Here is a 10,874-nt window from a genome sequence, read left to right on the forward strand (position 1 = left end):
AACGGCTGAATTGCAAGAAAACAGCAGAATTCTGCACAAAATCATCAAAATTCTTACAGAAAACCGCATATTTCGATGCAAAACGATTATTTCTCACCGATTTTCGTTGTTTTCTGGCTTGAATTTGCAAAGAAGAGCACGAAATCTACAAAATCATGACTTTTTACTAAGATTCAACGGCTGAATTGCAAGAAAACCGCAGAATTCTGCACGAAATCATCAAAATTCTTACAGAAAACCGCATATTTCGATGCAAAACGACGATTTCTCGCCGATTTTCGTTGTTTTCTGGCTTGAATTCGCAAAGAAGAGCACGAAATCTACAAAATCATCACTTTTTACCAAGATTCTACGGCTGAATTGCAAGAAAACAGCAGAATTCTGCACGAAATCATCAAAATTCTTACAGAAAACCGCATATTTCGATGCAAAACGACGATTTCTCGCCGATTTTCGTTGTTTTCTGGCTTGAATTCGCAAAGGAGAGCACGAAATCTACAAAATCATGACTTTTTACCAAGATTCAACGGCTGAATTGCAAGAAAACAGCAGAATTCTGCACGAAATCATCAAAATTCTTACAGAAAACCGCATATTTCGATGCAAAACAACGATTTCTCGCCGATTTTCGTTGTTTTCTGGCTTGAATTCGCAAAGAAGAGCACGAGATCTACAAAATCATGACTTTTTACCAAGATTCAACGGCTGAATTGCAAGAAAACAGCAGAATTCTGCACGAAATCATCAAAATTCTTACAGAAAACCGCATATTTCGATGCAAAACGACGATTTCTCGCCGATTTTCGTTGTTTTCTGGCTTGAATTCGCAAAGAAGAGCACGAAATCTACAAAATCATGAGTTTTTACCAAGATTCAACGGCTGAATTGCAAGAAAACAGCAGAATTCTGCACGAAATCATCAAAATTCTTAGAGAAAACTGCATATTTCGATGCAAAACAACGATTTCTCGCCGATTTTCGTTGTTTTCTATCTTGAATTCGCCAAGAAGAGCACGAAATCTACAAAATCATGACTTTTTACCAAGATTCAACGGCTGAATTGCAAGAAAACAGCAGAATTCTGCACGAAATCGTCAAAATTCTTAGAGAAAACCGCATATTTCGATGCAAAACGACGATTTCTCGCCGATTTTCGTTGTTTTCTGGCTTGAATTCGCAAAGAAGAGCACGAAATCTACAAAATCATCACTTTTTACCAAGATTCAACGGCTGAATTGCAAGAAAACAGCAGAATTCTGCACGAAATCATCAAAATTCTTAGAGAAAACCGCATATTTCGATGCAAAACGACGATTTCTCGCCGATTTTCGTGGTTTTCAGGCTTGAATTCGCAAAGAAGAGCACGAAATCTACAAAATCATGACTTTTTACCAAGATTCAACGGCTGAATTGCAAGAAAACAGCAGAATTCTGCACGAAATCATCAAAATTCTTACAGAAAACCGCATATTTCGATGCAAAACGATTATTTCTCGCCGATTTTCGTTGTTTTCTGGCTTGAATTCGCAAAGAAGAGCACGAAATCTACAAAATCATGACTTTTTACCAAGATTCAACGGCTGAATTGCAAGAAAACAGCAGAATTCTGCACGAAATCATCAAAATTCTTACAGAAAACCGCATATTTTGATGCAAAACGACGATTTCTCGCCGATTTTCGTTGTTTTCTGGCTTGAATTCGCAAAGAAGAGCACAAAATCTACAAAATCATGACTGTTTACCAAGATTCAACGGCTGAATTGCAAGAAAACCGCAGAATTCTGCACGAAATCATCAAAATTCTTACAGAAAACCGCATTTTTCGATGCAAATCGACAATTTCTCGCCGATTTTCGTTGTTTTCTGGCCTAAATTCGCAAAGAAGAGCACGAAATCTACAAAATCATGACTTTTTACCAAGATTCAACGGCTGAATTGCAAGAAAACAACAGAATTCTGCACGAAATCATCAAAATTCTTACAGAAAACCGCATATTTGGATGCAAAACAACGATTTCTCGCCGATTTTCGTTGTTTTCTGGCTTGAATTCGCAAAGAAGAGCACGAAATCTACAAAATCATCACTTTTTACCAAGATTCTACGGCTGAATTGCAAGAAAACAGCAGAATTCTGCACGAAATCATCAAAATTCTTACAGAAAACCGCATATTTCGATGCAACACGACGATTTCTCGCCGATTTTCGTTGTTTTCTGGCTTGAATTCGCAAAGAAGAGCACGAAATCTACAAAATCATGACTTTTTACCAAGATTCAACGGCTGAATTGCAAGAAAACAGCAGAATTCTGCACGAAATTATCAAAATTCTTAGAGAAAACCGCATATTTCGATGCAAAACGACGTTTTCTCGCTGATTTTCGTTGTTTTCTATCTTGAATTCGCAAAGAAGAGCACGAAATCTACAAAATCATGACTTTTTACCAAGATTCAACGGCTGAATTGCAAGAAAACAGCAGAATTCTGCACGAAATCATCAAAATTCTTAGAGAAAACTGCATATTTCGATGCAAAACAACGATTTCTCGCCGATTTTCGTTGTTTTCTATCTTGAATTCGCCAAGAAGAGCACGAAATCTACAAAATCATGACTTTTTACCTAGATTCAACGGCTGAATTGCAAGAAAACAGCAGAATTCTGCATGAAATCATCAAAATTCTTACAGAAAACCGCATATTTCGATGCAAAACAACGATTTCTCGCCGATTTTCGTTGTTTTCTGGCTTGAATTCGCAAAGAAGAGCACGAAATCTACAAAATCATGACTTTTTACCAAGATTCAACGGCTGAATTGCAAGAAAACAGCAGAATTCTGCACGAAATCATCAAAATTCTTAGAGAAAACCGCATATTTCGATGCAAAACGACGATTTCTCGCCGATTTTCGTGGTTTTCTGGCTTGAATTCGCAAAGAAGAGCACGAAATCTACAAAATCATGACTTTTTACCAAGATTCAACGGCTGAATTGCAAGAAAACAGCAGAATTCTGCACAAAATCATCAAAATTCTTACAGAAAACCGCATATTTCGATGCAAAACGATTATTTCTCACCGATTTTCGTTGTTTTCTGGCTTGAATTTGCAAAGAAGAGCACGAAATCTACAAAATCATGACTTTTTACTAAGATTCAACGGCTGAATTGCAAGAAAACCGCAGAATTCTGCACGAAATCATCAAAATTCTTACAGAAAACCGCATTTTTCGATGCAAATCGACGATTTCTCGCCGATTTTCGTTGTTTTCTGGCTTGAATTCGCAAAGAAGAGCACAAAATCTACAAAATCATCACTTTTTACCAAGATTCTACGGCTGAATTGCAAGAAAACAGCAGAATTCTGCACGAAATCATCAAAATTTTTACAGAAAACCGCATATTTCGATGCAACACGACGATTTCTCGCCGATTTTCGTTGTTTTCTGGCTTGAATTCGCAAAGAAGAGCACGAAATCTACAAAATCATGACTTTTTACCAAGATTCAACGGCAGAATTGCAAGAAAACAGCAGTATTCTGCACGAAATCATCAAAATTCTTACAGAAAACCGCATATTTCGATGCAAAACAACGATTTCTCGCCGATTTTCGTTGTTTTCTGGCTTGAATTCGCAAAGAAGAGCACGAGATCTACAAAATCATGACTTTTTACCAAGATTCAACGGCTGAATTGCAAGAAAACAGCAGAATTCTGCACGAAATCATCAAAATTCTTACAGAAAACCGCATATTTCGATGCAAAACGACGATTTCTCGCCGATTTTCGTTGTTTTCTGGCTTGAATTCGCAAAGAAGAGCACGAAATCTACAAAATCATCACTTTTTACCAAGATTCAACGGTTGAATTGCAAGAAAACAGCAGAATTCTGCACGAAATCATCAAAATTCTTAGAGAAAACCGCATATTTCGATGCAAAACGACGATTTCTCGCCGATTTTCGTTGTTTTCTGGCCTAAATTCGCAAAGAAGAGCACGAAATCTACAAAATCATGACTTTTTACCAAGATTCAACGGCTGAATTGCAAGAAAACAACAGAATTCTGCACGAAATCATCAAAATTCTTACAGAAAACCGCATATTTGGATGCAAAACAACGATTTCTCGCCGATTTTCGTTGTTTTCTGGCTTGAATTCGCAAAGAAGAGCACGAAATCTACAAAATCATCACTTTTTACCAAGATTCTACGGCTGAATTGCAAGAAAACAGCAGAATTCTGCACGAAATCATCAAAATTCTTACAGAAAACCGCATATTTCGATGCAACACGACGATTTCTCGCCGATTTTCGTTGATTTCTGGCTTGAATTCGCAAAGAAGAGCACGAAATCTACAAAATCATGACTTTTTACCAAGATTCAACGGCTGAATTGCAAGAAAACAGCAGTATTCTGCACGAAATCATCAAAATTCTTACAGAAAACCGCATATTTCGATGCAAAACGACGATTTCTCGCTGATTTTCGTTGTTTTCTATCTTGAATTCGCAAAGAAGAGCACGGAATCTACAAAATCATGACTTGTTACTAAGATTCAACGGCTGAATTGCAAGAAAACAGCAGAATTCTGCACGAAATCATCAAAATTCTTAGAGAAAACCGCATATTTCGACGCAAAACGACGATTTCTCGCCGATTTTTGTTGTTTTCTGGCTTGAATTCGCAAAGAAGAGCACGAAATCTACAAAATCATGACTTTTTACCAAGATTCAACGGCTGAATTGCAAGAAAACAGCAGAATTCTGCACGAAATCATCAAAATTCTTACAGAAAACCGCATTTTTCGATGCAAAACGACGATTTCTCGCCGATTTTCGTTGTTTTCTGGCTTGAATTCGCAAAGAAGAGCACGAAATCTACAAAATCATAACTTTTTACCAAGATTCAACGGCTGAATTGCAAGAAAACAGCAGAATTCTGCACGAAATCATCAAAATTCTTACAGAAAACCGCATATTTCGATGCAAAACAACGATTTCTCTACGATTTTCGTTGTTTTCTGGCTTGAATTCGCAAAGAAGAGCACGAAATCTACAAAATCATCACTTTTTACCAAGATTCTACGGCTGAATTGCAAGAAAACAGCAGAATTCTGCACGAAATCATCAAAATTCTTACAGAAAACCGCATATTTCGATGCAAAACGACGATTTCTCGCCGATTTTCGTTGTTTTCTGGCTTGAATTTGCAAAGAAGAGCACGAAATCTACAAAATCATGACTTTTTACCAAGATTCAACTGCTGAATTGCAAGAAAACAGCAGAATTCTGCACGAAATCATCAAAATTCTTAGAGAAAACAGCATATTTCGATGCAAAACGACGTTTTCTCGCTGATTTTCGTTGTTTTCTATCTTGAATTCGCAAAGAAGAGCACGAAATCTACAAAATCATGACTTTTTACCAAGATTCAACGGCTGAATTGCAAGAAAACAGCAGAATTCTGCACGAAATCATCAAAATTCTTAGAGAAAACTGCATATTTCGATGCAAAACAACCATTTCTCGCCGATTTTCGTTGTTTTCTATCTTGAATTCGCCAAGAAGAGCACGAAATCTACAAAATCATGACTTTTTACCAAGATTCAACGGCTGAATTGCAAGAAAACAGCAGAATTCTGCATGAAATCATCAAAATTCTTACAGAAAACCGCATATTTCGATGCAAAACGACGATTTCTCGCCGATTTTCGTGGTTTTCTGGCTTGAATTCGCAAAGAAGAGCACGAAATCTACAAAATCATGACTTTTTACCAAGATTCAACGGCTGAATTGCAAGAAAACAGCAGAATTCTGCACAAAATCATCAAAATTCTTACAGAAAACCGCATATTTCGATGCAAAACGATTATTTCTCACCGATTTTCGTTGTTTTCTGGCTTGAATTCGCAAAGAAGAGCACGAAATCTACAAAATCATGACTTTTTACTAAGATTCAACGGCTGAATTGCAAGAAAACCGCAGAATTCTGCACGAAATCATCAAAATTCTTACAGAAAACCGCATTTTTCGATGCAAATCGACGATTTCTCGCCGATTTTCGTTGTTTTCTGGCTTGAATTCGCAAAGAAGAGCACAAAATCTACAAAATCATCACTTTTTACCAAGATTCTACGGCTGAATTGCAAGAAAACAGCAGAATTCTGCACGAAATCATCAAAATTCTTACAGAAAACCGTATATTTCGATGCAAAACGACGATTTCTCGCCGATTTTCGTTGTTTTCTGGCTTGAATTCGCAAAGAAGAGCACGAAATCTACAAAATCATGACTTTTTACCAAGATTCAACGGCTGAATTGCAAGAAAACAGCAGAATTCTGCACGAAATCATCAAAATTCTTAGAGAAAACTGCATATTTCGATGCAAAACAACGATTTCTCGCCGATTTTCGTTGTTTTCTATCTTGAATTCGCCAAGAAGAGCACGAAATCTACAAAATCATGACTTTTTACTTAGATTCAACGGCTGAATTGCAAGAAAACAGCAGAATTCCGCACGAAATCATCAAAATTCTTACAGAAAACCGCATATTTCGATGCAAAACGACGATTTCTCGCCGATTTTCGTTGTTTTCTCGCTTGAATTCGCAAAAAAGAGCACGAAATCTACAAAATCATGACTTTTTACCAAGATTCAACAGCTGGATTGCAAGAAAACAGCAGAATTCTGCACGAAATCATCAAAATTCTTACAGAAAACCGCATATTTCGATGCAAAACGACGATTTCTCGCCGATTTTCGTTGTTTTCTGGCATGAATTTGCAAAGAAGAGCACGAAATCTACAAAATCATGACTTTTTACCAAGCTTCAACGGCTGAATTGCAAGAAAACAGCAGAATTCTGCACGAAATCATCAAAATTCTTAGAGAAAACCGCATATTTCGATGCAAAACGACGATTTCTCGCTGATTTTCGTTGTTTTCTATCTTGAATTCGCAAAGAAGAGCACGAAATCTACAAAATCATGACTTTTTACCAAGATTCAACGGCTGAATTGCAAGTAAACAGCAGAATTCTGCACGAAATCGTCAAAATTCTTAGAGAAAACCGCATATTTCGATGCAAAACGACGATTTCTCGCCGATTTTCGTTGTTTTCTGGCTTGAATTCGCAAAGAAGAGCACGAAATCTACAAAATCATCACTTTTTACCAAGATTCAACGGCTAAATTGCAAGAAAACAGCAGAATTCTGCACGAAATCATCAAAATTCTTAGAGAAAACCGCATATTTCGATGCAAAACGACGATTTCTCGCCGATTTTCGTTGTTTTCTGGCTTGAATTCGCAAAGAAGAGCACGAAATCTACAAAATCATCACTTTTTACCAAGATTTAACGGCTGAATTGCAAGAAAACAGCAGAATTCTGCACGAAATCATCAAAATTCTTAGAGAAAACCGCATATTTCGATGCAAAACGACGATTTCTCGCTGATTTTCGTTGTTTTCTATCTTGAATTCGCAAAGAAGAGCACAGAATCTACAAAATCATGACATTTTACCAAGATTCAACGGCTGAATTGCAAGAAAACAGCAGAATTCTGCACGAAATCATCAAAATTCTTACAGAAAACCGCATATTTCGATGCAAAACGACGATTTCTCGCCGATTTTCGTTGTTTTCTGGCTTGAATTCGCAAAGAAGAGCACGAAATCTACAAAATCATAACTTTTTACCAAGATTCAACGGCTGAATTGCAAGAAAACAGCAGAATTCTGCACGAAATCATCAAAATTCTTACAGAAAACCGCATATTTCGATGCAAAACAACGATTTCTCGCCGATTTTCGTTGTTTTCTGGCTTGAATTCGCAAAGAAGAGCACGAAATCTACAAAATCATCACTTTTTACCAAGATTCTACAGCTGAATTGCAAGAAAACAGCAGAATTCTGCACGAAATCATCAAAATTCTTACAGAAAACCGCATATTTCGATGCAAAACGACGATTTCTCGCTGATTGTCGTTGTTTTCTGTCTAGAATTCGCAAAGAAGAGCACGAAATCTACAAAATCATGACTTTTTACCAAGATTCAACGGCTGAATTGCAAGAAAACAGCAGAATTCTGCACGAAATCATCAAAATTCTTAGAGAAAACCGCATATTTCGATGCAAAACGACGATTTCTCGCTGATTTTCGTTGTTTTCTGTCTTGAATTCGCAAAGAAGAGCACGAAATCTACAAAATCATGACTTTTTACCAAGATTCAACGGCTGAATTGCAAGAAAACAGCAGAATTCTGCACGAAATCATCAAAATTCTTACAGAAAACCGCATATTTCGATGCAAAACGACGATTTCTCGCCGATTTTCGTTGTTTTCTGGCTTGAATTCGCAAAGAAGAGCACGAAATCTACAAAATCATGACTTTTTACCAAGATTCAACGGCTGAATTGCAAGAAAACAGCAGAATTCTGCACGAAATCATCAAAATTCTTACAGAAAACCGCATATTTCGATGCAAAACGACGATTTCTCGCCGATTTTCGTTGTTTTCTGGCTTGAATTCGCAAAGAAGAGCACGAAATCTACAAAATCATGACTTTTTACCAAGATTCAACGGCTGAATTGCAAGAAAACAGCAGAATTCTGCACGAAATCATCAAAATTCTTACAGAAAACCGCATATTTCGATGCAAAACGACGATTTCTCGCCGATTTTCGTTGTTTTCTGGCTTGAATTCGCAAAGAAGAGCACGAAATCTACAAAATCATGACTTTTTACCAAAATTCAACGGCTGAATTGCAAGAAAACAGCAGAACTCTGCACGAAATCATCAAAATTTTTAGAGAAAACTGCATATTTCGATGCAAAACAACGATTTCTCGCCGATTTTCGTTGTTTTCTATCTTGAATTCGCCAAGAAGAGCACGAAATCTACAAAATCATGACTTTTTACCTAGATTCAACAGCTAAATTGCAAGAAAACAGAAGAATTCTGCACGAAATCGTCAAAATTTTTAGAGAAAACCGCATATTTCGATGCAAAACGACGATTTCTCGCCGATTTTCGTTGTTTTCTGGCTTGAATTCGCAAAGAAGAGCACGAAATCTACAAAATTATCACTTTTTACCAAGATTCAATGGCTGAATTGCAAGAAAACAGCAGAATTCTGCACGAAATCATCAAAATTCTTAGAGAAAACCGCATATTTCGATGCAAAACGACGATTTCTCGCCGATTTTCGTGGTTTTCTGGCTTGAATTCGCAAAGAGGAGCACGAAATCTACAAAATCATGACTTTTTACCAAGATTCAACGGCTGAATTGCAAGAAAACAGCAGAATTCTGCACGAAATCATCAAAATTCTTAGAGAAAACTGCATATTTCGATGCAAAACAACGATTTCTCTCCGATTTTCGTTGTTATCTATCTTGAATTCGCCAAGAAGAGCACGAAATCTACAAAATCATGACTTTTTACCTAGATTCAACAGCTGAATTGCAAGAAAACAGCAGAATTCTGCACGAAATCATCAAAATTCTGACAGAAAACCGCATATTTCGATGCAAAACGACGATTTCTCGCCGATTTTCGTTGTTTTCTCGCTTGAATTCGCAAAGAAGAGCACGAAATCTACAAAATCATGACTTTTTACCAAGATTCAACAGCTGAATTGCAAGAAAACAGCAGAATTCTGCACGAAATCATCAAAATTCTTACAGAAAACCGCATATTTCGATGCAAAACGACGATTTCTCGCCGATTTTCGTTGTTTTCTGGCATGAATTTGCAAAGAAGAGCACGAAATCTACAAAATCATGACTTTTTACCAAGCTTCAACGGCTGAATTGCAAGAAAACAGCAGAATTCTGCACGAAATCATCAAAATTCTTAGAGAAAACCGCATATTTCGATGCAAAACGACGATTTCTCGCTGATTTTCGTTGTTTTCTATCTTGAATTCGCAAAGAAGAGCACGAAATCTACAAAATCATGACTTTTTACCAAGATTCAACGGCTGAGTTGCAAGTAAACAGCAGAATTCTGCACGAAATCGTCAAAACAGCAGAATTCTGCACGAAATCATCAAAATTCTTAGAGAAAACCGCATTTTTCGATGCAAAATGATTATTTCTCGCCGATTTTCGTTGTTTTCTGTCTTGAATTCGCAAAGAAGAGCACGAAATCTACAAAATCATGACTTTTTACCAAGATTCAACGGCTGAATTGCAAGAAAACAGCAGAATTCTGCACGAAATCATCAAAATTCTTACAGAAAACCGCATATTTCGATGCAAAACGACGTTTTCTCGCCGATTTTCGTTATTTTCTGGCTTGAATTCGCAAAGAAGAGCACGAAATCTACAAAATCTTGACTTTTTACCAAGATTCAACGGCTGAATTGCAAGAAAACAGCAGAATTCTGCACGAAATCATCAAAATTCTTACAGAAAACCGCATATTTCGATGCAAAACGACGATTTCTCGCCGATTTTCGTTGATTTCTGGCTTGAATTCGCAAAAAAGAGCACGAAATTTACAAAATCATGACTTTTTACCAAGATTCAACGGTTGAATTGCAAGAAAACAGCAGAATTCTGCACGAAATCATCAAAATTCTTACAGAAAACCGCATATTTCGATGCAAAACAACGATTTCTCGCCGATTTTCGTTGTTTTCTGGCTTGAATTCGCAAAGAAGAGCACGAAATCTACAAAATCATCACTTTTTACCAAGATTCTACATCTGAATTGCAAGAAAACAGCAGAATTCTGCACGAAATCTTCAAAATTCTTACAGAAAACTGCATATTTCGATGCAAAACGACGATTTCTCGCCGATTTTCGTTGTTTTCTGGCTTGAATTTGCAAAGAAGAGCACGAAATCTACAAAATCATGACTTTTTACCAA

This window comes from Gnatocerus cornutus, unplaced genomic scaffold (genome assembly GCF_029298725.1).
Source record: "Gnatocerus cornutus isolate USDA-ARS CGAHR unplaced genomic scaffold, icGnaCorn1.1 ctg00000021.1, whole genome shotgun sequence".
Lineage (NCBI taxonomy): Eukaryota > Metazoa > Arthropoda > Insecta > Coleoptera > Tenebrionidae > Gnatocerus > Gnatocerus cornutus.